Below are 23,008 nucleotides of genomic sequence, written 5' to 3' on the forward strand. Positions count from 1 at the left end.
GAGTTGGTGTCGTAAACCCCCGCCTCTGTTCAAAGATGGTCGCTCACAGTGGACATAGATGGCTTCTTTCACTCCTCTTTCAAACCATCTGTCCTCTCTGTCCAAAATGTGAACATTGGCATCCTCGAAAGAGTGTCCTTTATCCTTAAGATGCAGATGGACTGCTGAGTCTTGTCCTGTGGTGGTGGCTCTTCTGTGTTGTGCCATGCGCTTGTGAAGTGGCTGTTTGGTCTCTCCAATGTAGAGGTCTGGGCATTCCTCGCTGCACTGTACAGCATACACCACATTGTTAAGTCTGTGTTTTGGCGTTTTGTCTTTCGGGTGAACCAGTTTTTGTCTGAGCGTGTTGCTGGGTCTGAAATGCACCGGGATGTCATGCTTGGAGAAAACTCTCCTAAGTTTTTCTGATACACCGGCTACATAGGGGATGACAATGTTGTTGCGTCTGTCCTTCTTATCCTCCCTCGCTGGTGTCTGGTCTTCTTTTCTGTGCCTCTTTGCTGACTTTAAGAACGCCCATTTAGGATAGCCGCACGTTTTGAGTGCTTCCTTTACATGTGTGTGTTCCTTCTTTTTTCCTTCAGGCTTAGAGGGAACATGTTCTGCCCGGTGGTGTAGGGTCCTAATTACTCCAAGTTTGTGTTCCAAAGGGTGATGGGAGTCAAAGAGGAGGTACTGGTCCGTGTGTGTGGGCTTCCGGTAAACTTCGATGTTGAGTTTGCCGTTCTCTTCAATGTGCACAGCGCAGTCCAGGAAAGGCAAACAGTTGTCCTTTGTGTCTTCCCTGGTGAACTTGATGTTTTTATCCACAGCGTTAATGTGCGCAGTGAAGGATTCCACTTCTTGTATCTTGATTTTGACCCAGGTGTCGTCCACATATCTGTACCAGTGGCTGGGTACTCTTCCTTTGAAAGAGCCAAGAGCCTTCCTTTCCACTTCCTCCATGTAAAGGTTGGCTACAATAGGTGACACGGGGGAGCCCATGGCACAGCCATGTTTTTGTCTGTAAAAGCCTTCGTTGTATTTGAAATATGTAGTGGTGAGGCAGAGGTCTAACAGTGTACAAATCTGATCGGGTGTGAAGTTGGTCCTGTCCTCCAAGGAGCTGTCTTCTTGTAGTCGTTTTCTGACAGTCTCCACGGCCTCCGTGGTGGGTATGCAAGTGAAGAGAGAGACTACATCAAAGGACACCATGGTTTCATCTGGACCCAGGGTAAGTTTCTGGACCTTGTCAGTGAAGTCGGTGGAATTCTTGATGTGGTGTGGGGTGTTCCCCACAAGAGGAGCAAGGATGGTAGCAAGGTGTTTAGCAATGTTATAAGTGGCTGAGTTTATGCTACTGACTATGGGTCTGAGTGGGACAGCTTCCTTGTGGATTTTAGGAAGTCCGTAGATGCAGGGTATGGCATCCCCTGGGTAAAGGCGGTGATATGTAAGGCGGTCAATAATTTTGTCCTTTTCAAAGTCTTGAAGGCAAGCTATAACTTTCTTTTTGTAGCTGCTTGTGGGGTCTCGCTTTAAGGCTTCGTAGGTATTGTTGTCACTGAGGAGAGTAGTGATCTTTGTATGGTAATCTGTAGTGTTTAGGACCACGGTGCATCTTCCCTTATCAATCTATCATCTATCCCTTAGTTATACTGCAGTAGGCTTAGGCTGCTGAGGGACTTCCCATGATTCACTCATCTCTTTATACAGTTTTGTGTTGTTTGTTTCTTTGTTTTTGTTTAAAATAAAGCCACATATTACAGTACATTACATTACAGACATCACTATTATATTTAAGCAGTAAGTGTTCAACTTTGGCTGTAGCTCCCATAGTTCTCTCTCTGTTCCCTTTTCTTTCACCTCACCCCCAATCCATCACAGCAGATGCTTACCCCTCCCTGAGCCTGGTTCTGCCAGAGGTTTCTTGCTATTAAAAGGGAGTTTTTTCTTTCCCAGGTGCTTGCTTACAGGGGTTTCTTTCTAATGTTGTAGGGTAACATTATGATCATCTGCCTAATATTCTGCTGCTGCCAAAATAACTCTGACTGGCTTGAGGCATGGACTCAAGGTGCCCTGGGGTATCTGGCACCAAGATGGATCCTTTAAATCCTGTGAGATGCAAGGTGAGGCCTCCATGGATTGAACCTGTTTGTCCAGTAATGAATAAAAAGCACACTGTAAAAACAACCCGAATAGTTTAAACTAGTTTAAAATCCACTATCAATATGTGCAGCAATAAATGTGATATGTATCCAAAAATGTATGCACCTAACTGTATATATTATATGCTGCATAACATGCTGCATTAGACTGATCAAGATAGTGTTTCTACTATGCCATCCTTGTATTATTCAGAATAGATAAGTGTGTGATAATGTACTGCAGAGGTTACGAAATGCCACTGAATCAGCAATGTTTGAAATCAGGAGCCTTCAGCCGTGCTGCCTTAAACTTCAAAGGGAATCAGCTCAGCACTGTAGTTTTTGATCATTGGAGACAATTGATCTTTAGTGTTAAAAGAATATTTATGCTTCAGGCTTCCCTCAGAAATTTTTCAGACAACCTGCCATGAAGCGTGTGATTGTAATATCAATGTCAAGAAAAATTCAAATCATTTCCTGATAGTACAGTAGTGTATATGTTCTGGGATTTTTCTGTTTTCCTGCAATTACTTAGAAATTTCATTTTCAGCAGCAGTCAGTCCCAGACAGTCTGAGGATTAAATCAGTTGGATGGATGCTTAGAGGCACTCATAGACACAGTTAGCGCTAAAAAAGCAGTAAATGTGACTGTTTCTACACTACACTGTTAAGTGTAGGTTTGCATCTGTGGCAGTTGCACTCATGCGCTTAAAATACTTCTTTTTTCTTTTGTTTAATATCTTTTTATGCTCTTTTGATCCAACCATTTTCTTCTGCTTATCCAGTGCATGATAGCGGTTGTGCCAGAGCCTATCCCAGTGTTCACAAGCAGGTCACAAAGCTAACATATAGAGACAGACAATCATGCACACTCACCTATGGCCAATTTAGAATCACCAGTTAGCCTAACATGCATGCCATGTCTTTTCTCTTGCTGCTTGATCTAATATGTGCTTTGAGTGCTTAAGTAAAGTAGAACAGTGCTATGTAAGAACCAATCTATTTACCATTTGCCCGTCTACTGCAAACAAGAAGGGGCTCAGAACCAATCCCTGATGAAATCACACCCCCACTTTGAGTCCACCTGTTAGTCCTACTGCACATCCCACCACTGTCCACATATCGTGCACCAGCCTCACATACATGTAGAACCACAGTCAGTACCCTGCCATATGCTTTCTCTAGATCCACAAAAACACTCTGACCTGCTCTGTACCTCTCCATCAACACACTTAAAGCAAATACAACATCTCTAGTGCTCTTTCTCAGCATGAAGCCATACTGCAGCTTACTAATTCTCACCTCTTTTTCAGCCTACCTTTAGCATCTGTTCCCATAGCTTCATGGTATGGCTCATCAACCTTATCCCTCTGTAGTTACTACAACTGTGCACATCACCTTTGTTCATGGAAATCAGTACAAGTACATCTATTCATTCCTCACACATCCTCCCTCTCCAAGACTGTGTTGAGCAATCTGGTTAAAACATCAACAGCCCTTTCCCAGGACATCTCCATCCCTCCACAGGTTTGTCACCTGGACCAGCTGCCTTTCCACTCCTCATCCTCTTCATAGTTGCGTTTACGTCCTCCTTACTAATCCTCTGCACTTTCATATTCACTATCTGTCCTCCTTTATCTCATTCAGAGCACTCCTTCCACTGTCTTTTCACTCGTTAGTACATTTTCACATCTATCTTTAATTCTTTAATCACCCTAACCTGCTGTGGGGCCTTTCCAGCTCAATCTCTTTACCTAGCCAACTGATATAAGTCATTTTCTTGTTTCTTAGTGTCCAGCCAACTCACTATATGTCTTTTTCTTTGCATTTGCCAGAATGGCAGTCAGTAGTTTGTAAAGTCGCTGTTGGATTTAGGTCAGGTGAGCGTGTGGGCCAGTTAATACTATCAATTCCCTCATCCTCCAGGAACTGCCTGCATACTCTCACCACATGAGGCTGAGCATTGTTATGCAGCAGGAGAAACCCAGGACCCACTGGACCATCCCAAAACCTAATGGGAGTCAGGCCATAATGTTCTCAATGTTCTCAGACCCTTTCACATCTGTCACAGGGTGAACCCTTGAAAAACAACGAGTGTTAGTAGTGAACCTGCCATTTCTGGTGTTCTGTGGCAAATGTCAGTCAGGCTCCATGGTGCCGGGCAGTGCACACAGGGCCCACTAAGGAATGCCGTACCATCAGGCCACCCTTATCAAATTTGGTTCTAATTGTTTAGTCAGAGACATTCACACCACTGGCTTGCTGGGGTTATTTCGTAAGCATCTGGCAGTGCTCATCCTATTCCTCCTTGGAAAAAGGAGCAGTTACCGGTCCCGCTGCTGGGTCAAAGACCTTTTAAATCCTTGTTCAGGTCTCCTAGAGTAGCTGCCTGTCTCTTGGAAATTTCTTTATGCTCTTGATGTTGGGTGATGCAGCAAATTTTCTGGCAATGGCACATATAGATGTGCCGTCCTTGAAGAGTTTAGGATGCTGCTGTAAAACAATGACAAATAGCAAATCATGGCTGTAGTGATAAAAATATGTCTATAGGAGATATGATGATTGAAGCCTAGTGTTTAATAATCAATGGATTAGTACAGCTACATTGTATTCAGTAGCGGTTTTTGATACGGGCGACACGGGCGGATGTCCGGGGCGGCATCGTGGTGGGGGGCGGCATCACGGGCATCGGCAAAAAAAAAAAAAAAAAAAAAATTGCTCGTAGCTACTCATGCTGCCCCGACATCATGCCAGTGCATATTGGGAATGGTACAGGCACAGATCGGTTTTCTATCGCCCATTTGCTGGGAGTAAGGGCGCCCTCCGTTTGCTAGGTGCGCCTGCTGCTTGCGGCACAGGGAGGAGAGGGTGGGGCGGCGGGGGAGTCTCTGGCTGGCTGGAGCAGCATCTAATAACCAACTCGCAAAATAAAACAAGATAAAAACAAAACAACAAACACAAAAACACCAGACATCATGATACAGACTTACAATTTGCACCGATGTTTTTTCAAAATTCTATAAAGTGAGCGTGAGAGCCCTCGGTGCGCCTGCTCGCTGCTGAAGTCAAAGTAAACTTTATTGTCATCTCTGCTATATACAGTCCAGTATATAAAGAGACGAGACGACGAGGCTCCAGTTACAGCAGTGCAAGAAAACAAACAATAAATATAAGAAGAGTAAGAAAATAAATATAGACTTTAGGACTCGGGGTAAAGGGATCAATAACAATTTAAAATTTATAATTTACAGTTTGATGATTTAAAGTCTCACACACAACCCGTCGAAAGGGGAGGGGGTGGCTGCTTCCAAATAGAGCACATTTGATTCATAATATTGTCAATCCAAGCTAATTATGTATTCATGATTTGAATCCTGGGTTGTGCGAAATCCCAGAAATAAACCCTAGACAAAGAAAATCTGTTAACTAAGGTGTAGGTCTATTAGGTTATGTTGTGGTGATTCTCGTGTTGGGGGATGGGTGTTCATACTGGAGTACAAAATTAACACCAATGGAAGATGGACAAGAAAAGTTCAAAGCCATCAGGTCCTCAGTTTAGAAAAAAGAGAAAAGAAGAGGAGGAGAAACGAGCAAAAGATACATTATGTTACAGATTTTAATATTAATTAGTCATTGTCAATTGTTGATTTGTCCTGTTCTCATTGTATGACAAATTATGATGGCTGTTTGGTAACTGTTTGCATACTATGCATACTCTCTCTCTCTTCATATGTGTGTGTGTGTTTATGTTTCTCTGGTGAAATTCAGTATGGTCCTGACAACAGTTTTATGTTAATGTACAATCCTTTATATGTTTTATGTGTGTGTGTGTGTGTGTGTGGTGGTGGGGGGGGGGGGGAGTGTTCGCCCAGGGTTCATTTATGTATTCATCTAAATGTAAGAGCACCAGTTTACTGATATAGTATAAATCTCATTCACCAGTGTTTCAGACTGGGATGACCACAAACCCTTAAAGTCACACAAGTTCAACTTGGCAGCGAGATTGAATTTTTTCTGGAGCCTGAGGAAACCTGGCTGTTGTGCAAGAGCCTCGAGTCCAGAAACATATCCAAAAAACAAAGAAGCACTGGCATACTCCCTGGCAGTTTTATCATCAGTATTTAACATGTTCAGAAAATGGGACAGCCTGGAGTAGTTGTGCATGCACTCCAAAGTCTTTACACCAAACCAACACTCCATTTGGTGTGAATGAAAAAGTCTCAAGTTGAATGAGAGTTTGAGCCAAACACTCTGGGTCCAAAGACACTGCCTTATAATTTAGCTGAATGCAGAAGAAGAAAAACATCTAAAATGCATAACTATGCATAGCTAGGATTTTGGTCAAATAAGCTTTCTTAATGCACAAGTAGAGAAATAAAGAGTCTGGTCTTGGTTAAGCAAATATCTGGTAGGTGCAGATACACTGAAAGTGATCCTGAATATTTATGGCACACAAACTGTCCTAAAGGAACAATCACAAGCCTCTGCTGTAAGATTCAGATTGCAGCTCTGTAACTGCACACCAGCCACACACAAGCTGCTCATTTGCACTGGCTTCACACTTCTGATTGCACAAGTGGTGCGACTTGCAGCGCGCATGATGAATTGATCTGTTAGGTGTGCGTTTGGTAGATTTTTTTTTTTCATTTTTTCAAACTGTATATCTTCACCTAAATCAGATGTTGAGAGGACAGAGAGTGCTGCAAGGGTGTGAATGAAGCACACGGGTCACTTTGTTATGCACTGAGTGGCCCCACTGAGGTCAGGGATCAAAAAAGAGGCCTTGATACTGACAATTCCTCATGCTAGGCTTCCTGGCCCTACGCTAATTTACATACCAGGAATGGTTGGCTGACATTCTAACAAGTTGCAAGCTCTGTGGCAATCCGGAGAGCTTGTGTTTTTTCTCTGATTAAACATGAACATGTATGTTATTGAATGGAAATCCATAAAACATATATTGTTTATTCTCCAGTGTAAATAGAAAGAGACTGTCATGTATAGAAATTCAGCATAAGAGGTCAGTTTCAGTGCAAAGAGATTAATATAGGCTTGTTTTAGCCACTGAAGGAGAAATCTGCTGATGCTAGTTATAATAAATATTTCTTCTGTGTAACTATAATCCCTACTTTCAAACTACATTAATCCTTATTTGAATTTCTGATTTCTGGAGGTTAATGGTAATGATTGAGTTTAATTGACCAGCAAAATTAGCAACAGTGAAGCATCTCTGCTTTCATCTTCTTTTTATTCAAGTGATATTTTAAACTCCTCAGTTAGCCTCCCACTCATTCAGGTTTTTTTCCGAATTAGTACCTAGTAAATGGGCCATAAAAACTCCTTTATGTTCATTAGTGGAGATATTTTTCACCTTACAGATATAAGCTGGGGGGAAATGCTAAAGAAGCATCTTTTTTGAGTAACAACTCAATGCGATATTTTATTTTTATTTACATTTCAACATCTCTAAAGTACAAACTCCACATGGAAAGGCCACAGCCAGGTGGTGAAGTCGAACTCAGGACCTTCTTGCTGTGAGGCAAGCGTGCTGCCCTCTACATGTATAGTCATGTTAAAAAGAACATTTTCCAGGCTCTGTGCAGTCCTGTGAAAAAGTAGATCCTTACTGTTTACATAGAAATTAAGAGGCTAAGTAACAGCCAAGTGCTCCCAATCAAATGGATTATATCAACTGAGCATCAGCAAGTGTGACCGCCTCTCATAAAGCACAAGTTTTGGCAGTTTGCAGGTCTGAAGGCTTCAGGTGTGTAATAACACAATATTAAAACCTTCCAAGGAATGGACATTCCGGCAAATTTACCCCAAGATCAAACTAGAGAACGGGCAGGGAATTTCCAAAAACCCCAAGAACTATATCTCCGAATTTATAGGGCTCAGTAGTCAAGGCTACCTGTTTGAGTTCATGGTTGTACAATTGGAAAAACACAGAATAAATATGACTTTGGAAGAGTTTTCAAGAGAAAGTGCCATCTTGCTAAAATTCAATTCAATTCAATTTTATTTTATTTATGCAATGACAAATCACATCAACAGTCTTCAGTGTTTCTTGGTCACTAAAAAAATGGTGAGACATAAAAGAAACTTTGAAATGACCAAAAAAAAGTATTTTACTACATAATCTTTGACGCAAAAAATACTGAGAAGTGGGAAAGTTATGCCTGCACACAACAAATATAGCATTACTGCAGTTCTGATTATGAACGCAGTGTTTTCTTTTGGTATCTACAGCAAATTATTTGGAGGTTAACTTACATGGGTGCAGGCAGTAACAATAACACTTCATTATGTAGAAAGACCAGGAGATATTTATTCTGTGTTATTTTTTTGGCAAATCCCTGACAGGCACCATAGATTACCCCTTGCTGTCATGTCTCTTTTAGGGATACAGATGATGTGAAAACACTCTTTTCATCCATGGGATGTCTCGCTCTAGTGTTGCGTTAAAGAACAGCAACAGTCTGGTAAATAACATGTCCAAGTGACACATTGTTCGTTGGCAGGAAGTGGAGTGAAGGCGGACAGGTCAGTGCCCTCAAAAACACTCAAGCGTATCCTGGCCTCAGCTCTGCCAGAGAGAAACTGAAAACAAACAAGAAAGGGCAAAACTGAGCCAAACAAGAAGTCTTATATATAAAGTATATTAGGTAGACTTATGTTGCCTTGTTATTGATTTTTCATATAGAGTTCATGTCATATAAAATGATGAGTGCGGGGTATTGTACAGAAGATTCTTTTGAACTGATATGCCCGAGAGGAGAAGAATCGTGTCTTATATAATTTATCAGAAGTAAAACCCAACTTGTTTGATGTTCAGAAAGGCCTGCAGACAGACATTACACATTCTTGTAAAACACCAACTAATTGCTGAGGGTTCACAGGACTGGATAAAGTGTGCTAATTACTGTCAACTGTGATTGATAGATTGACGATCATTATCTTTAATGACTGTCATTTTCACTAAGGGCATTGGGTTATAGATAACATATTATCCACCTGTACAATAAAAAAGTGGCATTTCGACACAACTTGACCCAAATCATTAGAGTGCTTTGTCATTTGGCTTTCAAGTCCAATGCAATGAACAAAAATAATTTATGAAAACCAAAAAAAACCAAAAAAACACTGAGACTGATTAAATACGACCCCCCCCCCAAAAGATAAACAAAAAAAAAACCAAAGAAAATACATGATGCATGAGGATCAGTGTGGATTCAGGGTTGGGAGATGCGCATGAGACTGGACGTAGTGGGTGAGCCCTGTGTGGTGCAGGAAAACAAAATCAAAAGAAGGATTACAGGATCCCTGCCCTGCCCACCAGGCACCTGAGACATGGGCAGACAAAGAAAAGAACTGACAGCAAAGTCCAAGGGTCATCACAGTTTAACACACGTCTGCTGCTGCTGCAGTGTACTCTTATAACAAGGTCAAAGACATATTTCAAACAATGACCTGATTTTTAAGTATCAGTTGGCTGCAAAATAGCTCTCATTATAAAGCGAACTCGCTTCACTTTAGAAAATTTACAGGAGCTCTAAGATTTTTTTCGTATTCATTATTGATTGTGATGATGTCCATCACTTTAATAAACCCACAGCCGTGTGAAATCGCATTTGTGTCTGCTCTTGCCTCATTCCAACTAGTCAGAAGGCAAATTATTGACACAAAATAAATAAATAAATAAATACATAGATACATTAAAAGAAAAAAAAAAAAATCAAACCGCTTCTCCTGAACCAACACAGTCACAGGAGAGAAGCTTCTCCTCTTTGAAATAATAAAAATACTCCTGGACTTCTGTTTGCAGATTGGAGAGAAGATTGATAACAATCAAGGCACTGATTAGAAGAAAAGACAAGAGCCTATCTTGTTTGGATTGCTCTACATCAGATTTTTGAAAGTATTCAGGCCTGTATGTTACCAGTGTCTAGACAAATAAAACCAGACATGTTGACTTTCTGTAGTGATAAGTAAAATAAAGCCTGTCTGCTTTTCCCATTATAGATAACAAAGGTTTTCACAATTTTAATCTTATAAAGGAAAACGCTGTCTTCATGTTTCCATTTGATAGCGATCTTTCATATTCTATAAATCTGTCATAGAGAGTATATGCGTAAAGCTATAGGTATCGCACACACTTACATGGCTTCTATAATGCACCAGACTGTAAGGATAAGCTCAACCATAGCTGCTGAGCAACAGTCTCAGTGATCCAGAGTGACTTTAAAGATGGCAGATCAGCCGAGAACTGCAGATGAGAGATGAAAGGGGGAGGGAGAATCAGAAAAGGAGGACTGGAGGAGAAACGGGAAGAGATAGAGTGGGGTGAGGAGTTAATATCTCCCAAACGACATATCCTGCATATCATCCAAGTGAAATAACAGCAAGTCCATCAATGCAAATATGCACAATTACAGCTACTTGATATTTTAGACACGTCACAGGGATTTTGAGCTTGAACCTCAGACTGTGGTTGGAATCTCAGTATAACCAGCTGCAGTCTTGCAAAAGGATCAGCCCAATAATCTTTGTAGTATTAAACAACACATTCATTAGTCTGCATTGTGAGGGAGGATGTGGCCTTACTGGGCAACTGATTCCCACTTTAAACACATACAAGTCCTTAAAAACTTCACAGAGAATTCTGGGTACTGTCCTGATCTGCGTGCCTTTGCATCTCTTAAGCTAATCGTCATATAGATACCTAATGGTAAATCCTACAGCACTTTGTGTCCTTTAACAGATTTAAATAAATAAACTGTTGCAATTAAACCCCTATACACAGCAGTGTGTCATCTGAGCTCTGAGGTTTCACCTGTCAGTTGAGGTTATCTGCATTTTGAAGATGGAGCTCATGTCCAGTTTCATTTGTGGGGTTATTACAAAACTGGAGCTGGCTCTGGGTGATTTTTCAGATGAAACACACAGAATGTTAACATTATTTTTAAACATTTGACATTTGAGTAACTTCCCTGAAGCCCCAAGTCGTATTTCATCTTTGTTAAGTTATGTGCAAACATAAATTAGATACTGCATTAGCATGTGCAGAACACATTAAACACCATGTCCTTTTCCATCTCAGTCCTTGGCTTATATTTCAAGTAAATATGGAGATGGGCGGTCACATATTTACAGTGTGACTCAGTATTCATTGCTTTAATTAGAAAATAACATCTGAAAAATTAAAAATAACCAATAATTTTCTTTTCTAGTGAAAGCAAAAGTAATTATAGACACACACATTACAGCACATTTCTCCATTCAGCCATGTTTGTGTATCTGGGCATTGTCGTTACATATGATCATCAGAGTATACCCATCTGTTGACTCTGCTGTTTTAGAAATCATAAAGAAGTAGCATTCAGTGCTAATCCAAATGTATTTCTCTGTTTGAGGAAATGATATAATAAGACGATTGATGTATAACAAAGTATTAGCGATTTGATTTGATTTGATTGGAGCTGTGGAGTTAGATATCTTATCAAAATCACCCACATGTATGTGTTGTCTCATTATAACCCAAACAGAGACTCTAAATCATTCCTGCAGCCTCTTAAGTTTTCCTGAAAACAACCACTTGTGTTCTTGAGACACAAGGTTCAACCTGACAGCAGACCAAACTCTGAACCTTTCATATAGCACCCTGTCCTGCCAATTCCTGTCCCTATATTAAGATTAATTACATAAGCAGCCAGTATGCTGAAATGGGAAATTATATGCCCCCAGGAACGGGACCATTAGATGCTCTGTCTCAGTTAGTAGAACAGCTTTTAGATTGCTCTTGCATATTCTTATGCTGAGCAAAGCAGGCATGGGATTGGCTGTCCTGGTCTATTCTATGGGTTTGATAATACCTGGCAGAGGCAGCTTGGGATATGATGACACTGATTAAAGAAACTTTTGCTCCATGCCAGGTGGGGGCTGGAGTCCCTTTATCTTTCTAATCAGTTGTTAATCACAGTGAAACAATGCAGCTCTGTGTGGTCTGATCAGATTGTTGGTACAAATTTTTCCATTCAAACAGAATTTATAAATGTGTCCGGTAGCATTTTGAACCGTATTGTGGGAATTTCTTACCTGGAGGCGAAGAGGAAGTAGAAATAAATTAGGAACACAACTATTTAAAGTTAATACAGCACACCTGTTAGCAAACGGTTACTCAAAAATTCAACATTTCCATATTAAATTCCATTATCCATTCACGATTCATTTTTATAGCAAGCTGCCAAATGTAAGACCAAATCTGGAAAATGTGTCACTATGTTTACTGGTAAGCTAAATTTTTCAGTTATTTAATTTTGTTTTATTTTTGAAAAGCGCTGTCTGCTAAATTACTATGAAAAAGGTGAGAGTGAAACATGACAGTCAAACATGACAGTGGGGGCTAGACTGCTAAACAATCAGCTGGAAGTGTGTACTGATTTGACTTTGGAATTGTAATAAAGTAGCAAATTGATGTTCATTAGCACCTGAAACCATTTAAATTATTTTGCTATTAATTAATTCAGGTTTTGTCAAGGATGTTTTTCTATGTGTTACAACAGCTTCCCTAAAGAAAAAAGATTTCATGACATGTCACTTTCATGTTTGTTGTTTTGGTGTTTTTACTTTGAGATGTTGTAAATCTTGCATCACATTGCACAAGATCTGCTGCCCATTTTTTGAGTGCTTCAAAGTTCCAGTTATTATCTTTTAGCTCATGTTTTATTCAAACTGACACAAGTGGAATGACCGTCTTTCTACAAAACTACTTTATGTTAACAACTTTGCCTCATTGTTACTGCATATTTAGCTCAAAATTTGATGCACTGTGCCTCTGAAACTAGGATTATACGCGTAACATTTCTGTGTTTTACTGAGTCAAAGCTGCACGCAGACAGTAGACTGATGACTATCACAGACTTTTCTTTGCAATCATTGCAGAAACAGCACCAAAGGCCCTTCATGTATTAGAGGAAAAGCTTTGACCAACTTGGACCAGCTCAACCACCCAATCCCCCACTGTGAACATTACCAAGGGAAAATTAATGCCGAGAGAACTGTAGGGGAGCAGAGGAAAGTGTAGCACCTGGCATGTTATGCAATGCAACCTCCTCATTGTTCATTGTGCAGCTCTGTGTGCTGTGATTTGCAGTCTATGACACATTATGTCCTGGACTGTGTTCGATCCTCTCACCAAGGATGGAAGCTGAGCTGGGCAGCTGGTGGCTGCTTCTAAACTATTTCACACATGACAGACTCTGTCAAAAATTTGAATAAATTCAGTTCTGAAGAACGACTTTGAAGAGAACGCTAATGACTAATGCAATGCTTTCAAGGCAAAAGGAAAAAAGGGAATCCAAAATCTAAACACAACAGACCCCAAAAGAGTGCACCTCTACTATTTTGCATGAGTTCATAAAACGAATATTTCAAGCTGCAGAGATGGTGTGTATGACACAGCACGCATGTGCTCAGTTTGCTCCCATTATAAAGTTTTGGATTATCAAGGATGAAGGTCCAGAGTAGGGGTGGGTACTGTAAAATTATATCATGATATTTCAAGAAAACTTGCGATAGCAGTATTTCTGATGATACAGAAAAACTACTGAGTGTTTTATCAATGCTTGCGGCTTGCAGGTAGCGGCATTCATACAGTAAGTGTAAGAAATGAAGAGCATTTCCCATTTTTCTTTTCCAGTGAGCTACTGTCATTGATGATACACTACCTAATTTGAAGTGTGAATCTATTGAAAAAGGTGCTAGCAGCAGCAACATTATAGTGCGATAGTAGTGACACAACATAAGTCAAATGTAAGTACAAAAGTAGCCTAGGTAGTGTTTTCTACTAGGTGTTTTCTAAGTTCTAAGTACTCATTCACACTTTAGTTTAACATTAACTGAAGTAACTTAACCTTGTAACTCTTCTTCACATATTATTGTCACATAATATTGGGATATTGTATCTAGGGCCGATCTTTTTTAACCAGTTGCTTAAAGACCTGCTTTCCCATCTTTTTGTTCTTTGTGTCATATAGAGAGCAACTAGCAGGTACTCCACTGGGTGGTACTGGGTGGTGCAATTTGTTTACATTTACATTGCACATCACCAGCTACTAGCATTCACTCCTTCATAACCTGGTAATACTAGACCAGTGGTGGTCAAGTGCTAAAACACATTTGCTGTTTCTAACTTGAACAGTTCCACAGTTTTCTTGCATATTTTGCAAAAGTACTGTGTTTTGCTGACGGTTGCTAAAGTAGCGCCCTTGTTCAGTAATAATTATGGTGGCTGAACACGTCTCTTGCTCGACATGCCTGGGCTTATTTCTGGTGCACTAGAGAACATAAACACATGATTATGTTATAGATGCTATTGTGATGATATTTTTATATCACTTATATATATTTTTTACCATGTTTGGTTGTTAGTGCATGGGTTTACACAAAGTGTAAAAAGAGAAAATAGAGCTATTAGCTATTTGCCAATATTTGGATGAACATTCATTAATGGGCAACAAATAAATTTAAAGAGTAAAGAAGAGAGAGCTGTAATGTCATATTACCTTAGTAAAGACCCATAAACTACACAATTTTAGGGAAATCTTTGTATGTTTCATGTATATGAAAGAAAAAATATTTTAAATCACCAAATACAAAAACATAAATGTCCTCATATTTGATCACTGTTTTTTTCACTATATATTTTCCACTGTGCACAATATTGTAAATTAACTTTTACAAAAGCTTTTTTTAGTCAGTGAAATATTAGACTGTGTGCACAACTTGTGTACCACTGTGTGGACCATCACCTACAATGTTATACAAAAGGTATTCAGAACTGAGATCAATACTGAGATTCATGACAGACACAACAGCCAGTGCAGACAGTCGGGGGCTTTGGAGGTACGCAGCAATAGCCAACTGTGTTTTTATCTTATTTCTGTGTTTTACTTCAACATTTTTCTATACGTGTCTTCTGGCTTCCACTTCCTTATATGTATACATTTTCTTTGTTGTGACGATAGTTGTCTGGAAAACTGAGTTACACATGTAAGCACTAAAGAGAGAAAAAATAAAAGGGGAATGGGGGAAAAAGTAAGATTTGAACAGTGGTTTTTGAAGCTGGCAAAAAGTCTCTGCTGGGGACAAGAAGAGAATACTAAGGAGAATTGCTGGAGCAAGCAGTAAGGCAGTGAACAATAAGTATCCATCTATCCATCCATTTTGCTCCACTTATTCAGCTAAGGGTTGTGGTTGGGTTGGAGCCTGTCCCAGCTGTTATAGAGCAGGAGGCAAAGTATGCACAATATCACTGATATATTCTGCAAATTAAGATTAGCAAACAACTGTCCTGTGTAAAAAGTGCAATAAATAAAAGAAAATACTGTTTTTAGTAAAATGTGGGTAACTGTAATTGTAGGGGCTAAGCCTACGCTTGAAGCCACTGAGGTGTTCGTTGACGGGGGTGACACGATGTCACTGGTATGCATGAATTTATTAAACTTGATACAGTCCAATAACCCCAGCCTTACTCATCTTGTCCTTCCACGATTTAACATAGCAGCGCAGCGGCCACAAACTGTTTGCCTCATTCCAATCAACAACACACATGCCACTAATTACGTGTGTCTACCTTAAATACATTCAACACATCAAAAAGTGACTTCTAGCTGCATACATAGGGTATCAACCCAAAAATAGCTCCTACAGTAATAAGGAAATACTAACACTGAATGGTGGCTGGAAGAGCATTCAAAACAGGCTTTAAGGGAAAGCTTGTGAAATTTTATGTAGATGAGAACAAGCACTTGAATAGTATAAGCTATAAAATTTCATACATATCATTTAATTGAAACCTGGCATTGATCACTTAGTAACCAGAACCAAAGCTGTGACTTAAGACATGGAGGTGGATGTCTTCTTCATTGGGCACTGGCACCTCATTATGTTGTTCAGCTGACACACATTACCCATTTGAGAGTTAGAGAACAATATTTTTGTCCTTCGTAATCAATAGTATTTGGCAGGCAATGTTAATGTGGCAAATCTCACCAATACTGATGAGTCACAGTAATCAACAATGTAACCCAACTCCAACTCATTCCTCTGGCTTAAATAGCAGATGCTGGGGAGAATTAAGAATAATGGCTTCACGTTAGCACCAGATAGAAGTATCAGTCATGTGAGGATAAATGATGCAGTCAAGGGAAAGTGAAAGTCTTCTGCTTCTTTGTAAGACCTGATAACTCTTTCCAAACATATCTCGTCCTTCACCGAGATGTCAGTGCGAACCCGATTTGGAGACAAAAGAATGCAATGATTAAATTCCTGCCTTCAGCCACGGGGCAACTCGACGCTCGAAAGGATAACGCAAGCCAAGGTCACCGCATTCACATTCCAAAACATGGTTTCTTAGGTCTGTTTGCTTGTTGTTGTTTCCTCTGAGCCCACAGAGAGGAAAGAATACCAGAGACAAATCAGTGGAAGAACTATCAACATGGTGGACTGTAATCTATTACAGTGACGTTCCCAAGGATCAAAAGCAATGAGCTGCTGACTGTTTAATAAACTGCAAGCTTACACTGCAGTATGGTCTTAACTATGATTCATTACTGTCACTGCATCTTCTATGAAAATAAAAGAGGCGCCTGAGGAGGCTGCTGGATTCCAGCCACACTAAATTGCTGTAAATTGCCTCTGCATTACATGTAAAGACTTTTTGTGGAGTTCATTTTGCTCTGTTTTCTTTCCCGTTCCCTTTATTTTACCACCAATTAAAAATGCATGAAAGTAGGAGTTTTAAGATCCTCGTGAGTTGCCAGGGGGTTTTCAAGTTTACACACTCAAGGCACAGTTTGATATTTTATTCATTAACATGTTTCCTCACGTCATAATTATAGAGGTAGACTTAAGGAGCTTGCCTCAAAGTCAATTCTGACATTTCAAGGAGCAAACTGCAGTGACTCTTCTCCAGCACTTATGAGCTTCATCTGATCTTTTACATCAACAGCTAAATGAACTCATTCTGGCTGGAGACGATAAGAATATATTGAGTATATAAATCTGGAGAAAAAAGATCACTTTTTATGGCTAAAATTGAAAAAACTAGTCAAATCTGAAATTCTGTTTCATGCTATCCACTGAGAATCTGAAAATGTTGGTATCTATGTCTCAAGAATGTGCTGTTCTTGTGAGGCTGCAGTAAGTATTGCTTATTTGCATTTTAAATAAAAAAACAAAACAAAAAAACGACAACAAAGGTAGTGCTTATCACCGAAGAAAGCCTGTTTGGGAACCCAGCCAGAAACTGGTAGGAAGTGAAGGAGAACGCTTGAAACACAGCATAGACACATCAGCAGGAGCATGGGCTCTGGTTTAAGGTGCTGCTCTGGCTAAAGCCAACACTTGGCTGACTCATTACAGCACCATGAGTACACTCATTAGTCAGTTTCTGTGGGTGCTGAAAACAGCTTAAAAGTGCCTTAAATGGTCACCAAAATTTACTGTGTACTAAAGCACTCGAATTATTCTTCAGAGTATAGGGCAATCTATAATTCATTCAGCTGGGTTCATTGTTATTCTCACTGGTGAAAAGGAGACTCTGGGGAATGTGATAGGGTTTCTTCTTACTATTAATTAGCAGAGCAGAGAGATTGGCTTTTTTTTTTTTTCACTTCTCATGAACATGACACAAGGCCGTTACTGAGTGCAGAATTTGATTCATTGCCATATAGCAGCGGTACAATTTGTAGTTCACTTTTATTTGTAAAAGCTATCTTTTAAGCTATCTCTCAGCAAGGAAATGTGAATAAAAGTAAAAAATAAAATTAAAAAATTAAAAAAGGCCAATCAAGTCCTTCTGGATTTGTCCACTGCCTCTGCGTTCGTGGTTGAGCTTAATTGAGGGGTTTCAAAGACATATGGGAACCTCGGAACCGAATAAATAAGCGCAACTCAGTACAAGGGAGGCACTTTGTTGCTATATTCATCCACATTAAACCAACAGAATTCACCAGAGATTGTTTTGAATAGTAAAGCAGTTTTAAATGTATCTTTGTGTCAACCAAAGTGCTCTTCTCAAATGCTACAAAAATAGAACTACAGGAGTAGGGATATATCCCCTTCAGACACTATTAGGTTTATCATTCATTCAACTTCAAAGCACAAGGTTATGTTTATTACGTAAATATGTCAGTGAAGATGGAGTATTTGCATCAGGGGCATAAAGAAATGAAGATCATTTCCTCTTTTAAAGCTGCATTAGAAAAGGACTCTATTTTCTTTATACTCAGAAACTATTTGCTCGGGCTTTTACTGCTTTCCTGCTTTGGTGAGCAATCAACAGCATTTGCGCTTCTGACGATTATGATCAAATTTTCATTTCTGTTTTTAGAATGCATCAACTGCAGGATATAATAACAAAAGCACTTATTTAGATCTTAGTGCCTCTACAGGCTCGACTATCATCCACTGTCAGCTCCTGCAGATTTTCTGTATAGTAGGGGGGTGAAAGAAAACAGGAAAAAAAACACAAATGACAAAGTGTTAACTTTAGAGATTTGACAGGCAATAAAAAATCCCAGGCCATGCTTAACAAAAATATTAGGCCATTTCCCTAAGCCCAGGGATGTATTAGTGAAGTTGGAGGATATTCATTCATAAATAAATAATGGTGAAACAGCTTATAGGGACATCTGGCTTTATATCCGTATAGCTGCTGTGCTCGTGAAACCATGTATCATGATAAAGAGGATTCATAGCACCGAGCCTCATTAAAATATTGTTCCTTCAAGCCTTTTCTTCCTGTAGAAAAACATAACATTAAGAGTCATGTTATATTTCTTGTCCAAATCCAGCAATGTGAAGGTTCACAGCAAAAACAGATATAATACTGACAGAACATATATTAGGTCAGGCTGCAAAGTCTAAGATATACAATTTACACTTGACCATGCACCTTTACAGTTTTTACTCTGCTGCCTTGATTATTAACTGTCCAAAGGGCGATCACATAAATATGTGTAGAGATTTCTAGACAGTGACACAGTGTTCCTTTGTGTTAAATGAAACATGATAAATACAAGTTCAGGCTTTCTGCTGTAATTTAAAGCATTCAACAGAATAACTGCATTAACGTTTGAGGAACTGCATTTGTTTGTGTACACAATCCATCTTTTTATCCTTCAAACTTCATCATTTTTGTGATGCTTTTACTGCGCCTATCTTCAGTTGATTGTTCTTGGGTCTTTATCTTCTAGTTTTATCTTCAGCAAATTAAATGCATGCTCAATGAGGTTGAGATCCGGTGTTTGACCCATTGCATAATATTCCACTATCTGACCTTCAAAAACTCCTGGCAGTTTTTGCCATATGTTTTGGGTCACTGTATCTGTGCTGCGAAGTGCTGCACAATCAACTTTATCCCATATGCCTGAATATGAGCAGAACACATTGCTCTACACACTTCAGAATTCATCAGAATTCATCCAACTTCCACATCATCAGTAAACACCAGTGTAATGAGCTCCCAGTATTTGCTATCACAAGGTCATTTCTCTATGGTCAACTTGCATAAGGACATCCTCTGCCAGCTGGAAAGTGCTATTCAGTTGGCTTGAGTTTTTCTTTACTATGGAAAGGATCCTGTGATCAACAACCACCGTTGTGCTCAGTGGACAATCAGGCTGTTTGATGTTGCCAAGTTGATTTTTTTTATCCCCCTGATTGTTTTAAAACTGTTTATCCAACCACCCCTAAAGTTTCTGCTCTCACAATGTTGGATTTGCTTTGTTGTTGCAGCTGGTGGTCTATTTCTTTTGCACTGATATCTTCTAATCTCCTAAAATAGGGAACTGCGAAAGTGAGAGTCTAGCCTTCAACTGCATCTTGATTTTTTTTTTTTTAAAGCTGTTGTGATGACGTACAGAATAATGAAATTATTTTTGTCTCATTGCTGAACTGCAATGAGACAAATTGCATTATCAATTATGAGATTTTTGTTTCCTGATTTGTTACAACTACAATGAGGGACACGGCTAAGGGTGTAATTTCCTTAGAATTAAAAGGAATTTAAATATATTTTATCTACACAAGATACAAGAAGACACAAATTATCCTGCAAGCAAGTAGTGAGTATCGTCCACGTATTCCCGCATAAAAATAAGCAATATTTCCACAACTTATTCTGTGAATGCACTGTACTTTCAGGGCCACGGGCTGTATTCTAGAGTAGCTTAACCTTCCAGTCTTATGTCGTAATTGCACACATGATGGGTTTTTGACTCTTCAGCTGTACTCTTATAGTACATATAAATTGTGATAATGACCAATCTCCCTTTCCTACTTACAATAAAAAAAAAATAAACACCATCAAACATTGCAGGTTATAGGCCTATCTTATATACTTCTAAGACATTATGCACTACTTAAAATTACATATAGTTCAATTATTTCTTCTTTCATGTATAAACTTTAAGTGTTGCCCCTTTATTTTAGTATATTTCAGATATAATAGATTCCGTTCTAGCGGAAATACACAATTAATTGTGGGCCTTATGAAAATGAGTTATTTCTGTGATATTTTTCATATTTAAAATGTATGTTTCTGTAAAGCGTTGAGAATTTGCCCTTATTTTGTCCTCTTAGTGAAACGGTAGGGCAGCAATTGCATTAGCTACACTAACTGAATAAGTACTCATTTTCAAGAAAATGCTTACAACATTAATGTTCATTTTACATCATTATTCCAGAAATGTATGCAAATAAATCTATGCAAAGGCAATATTCAAGTACCTGTCACCTGCTCAGTGCCAGGTTTGAGTTCTTTATGTTTTATCCCACACTGAAAGTAATACAGCCAAAATAGAAACTGGACATCAAAGTCATAGTGAAAAGGCTCTCACTATAAATCTGCTGAGCTGTATAAAAGGTTATTGCACCTGTCTGATTCTGGTCATGCAACCACAATAACATAAGAAGGGATTTTTAATACATACTGCAAGCTATGCTGCAAACTTTGAAGATTCCTAGTCATGCCGATACATGGTCGCTGTATAGTAATTGTTTATTCTGTTATACTTTATGCTGTCATATACTGATGAATACTTCCATATATCGTCACAATAACAAGCTGCCTGCTGAAGTCAAAATCTTGTGTCAGAAAATGTTTCCTCTATGAGACGCACACAATATTATGTGAAAGGTCATCCACCTTTCCACAATGCATACCCTGAAGTGGAGAACCCGGCAATATCAACTTTTAAAATCACTTTTATAAGCATGTTGTTTTCATAAGAGAGGAAAAATCAGTGGAACACTGTAGCTGCATTGCGATTGGATGTGCATGTGTGTATGTATCTATATTAAAATCAACTCACCGTTCGGATGGCTCTGATCAACATCAGGAAGAGTGACGATTTCTCTCAGTGCTAATCTTGGGGTATTTGCTTTGTCTGAGAACACTAGATAAGAAAGGAAAGGAAATGACAGCAGGGAATAATAAAAAAAAAAAATTCAATAAGAGGACAAAGAACAAAAAAAGAGAAAAAATAAATAAAAGATTCCATTTTCTTTGAAATTTTACTCATCCTGAAGCACTGATGGATCCCCAGGTGCTTAGATCTGAGTCTGCAGGTACTGAGTACCATTCAGCAGTCCTGATGACAGGAGGGATATGGCCTTCAGCCAAAAGACCACACACAGGCCCGCTCGCATATACACTCTTCACCACATCTGCAGTTTTTGCCCCACCTCCACTCTGCTCTGCTGGTGCCTTGGATCACTGCTCATGTTGTCCAACACTGTTCCGCCTGGGAAAGATCTCAACTATCAATCTCCAAGCTGTCAGCCACGCTGACCCATCGGACCCCAGACAAATCCTGCAATAGAAATTAAACAGCCTTTCTTCTCTGTACTGAAAGTCTGTTGCTGTTTTGTCCTGCTTTGAACATTACCCTGATTGAGTGGTCTTGGGAATAGAGGACTGATAAAAACTCAACCTTAAAAGTGACAACAGGAAACAGGAAAATAAGCAACTAATTGGCTGCTACAAGGAGAAACATCACAATGAATGCTTATACAAGGGCAGCAGGTTTTATATCCGATTTAATGCATTTTTTTTAAATGAACAGAAAATGTCAAAATCTCCCAGTGTTTATAAGCACAACTGCCAAGAAATGTCTTCTCTTTTAAAAATCTCTAAAATTGACTTTTACTGAACTCAACACACCTACCTTTTTATTGAATAAAATGACTTACTGTCACTGTAACTGTTTGCAGCTGCCACTATTCTTCTTTTATACGCGAGACCTCAGTAACTGCGAGGCTAGACACTTTATAATCTGTTGTTACAGACAGGTTCATGTTGGTGACCTTTATCTGTGCCAGCACATGCATATTATGCTTAGGGTCTTGCACCTCTTTGCTCGTACCTCTCTGTCTCTGTCTTCCGCTGGTCCTTCCCTTGAATTCTAACCTCCTTTTCCTGCTTTCTAAAATCAATTATTATTGATTTTGCTGCACTCTCTGGGGTGGAGTCAAAAGAGGGGACAAAGAAGATAAAACCACAGGCAAATTGCTAAAGTAACTTCACTGTACCACAGGGGACTGGTATTATCGTGAGAGGAGACTCAGATGCTGCTCTGACTCCATTTAAAAGCACTGGAGAATAAGAGTAAATGGCATCCTTCGTTTACCAGGAAATTTCAAATGATGCATGAAGTGGATGTCAGCCAGGAGCTGACTGGCTGTCCTGTTTGATAGCGTAAGCTGAGAAGTTGATAACAGTCAGACAGACAGTAAGAGATATTCAGATGCCTCAAAATTTAGGCAAACACCGCTATGGCTTAACGGCTGCTTTACAATGACCCATGACAGAGAGCCAG

Source organism: Perissodus microlepis, chromosome 4 (genome assembly GCF_051167445.1).
Source record: "Perissodus microlepis isolate ML-2025 ecotype Zambia chromosome 4, ASM5116744v1, whole genome shotgun sequence".
NCBI classification, from domain to species: Eukaryota; Metazoa; Chordata; class Actinopteri; order Cichliformes; family Cichlidae; genus Perissodus; species Perissodus microlepis.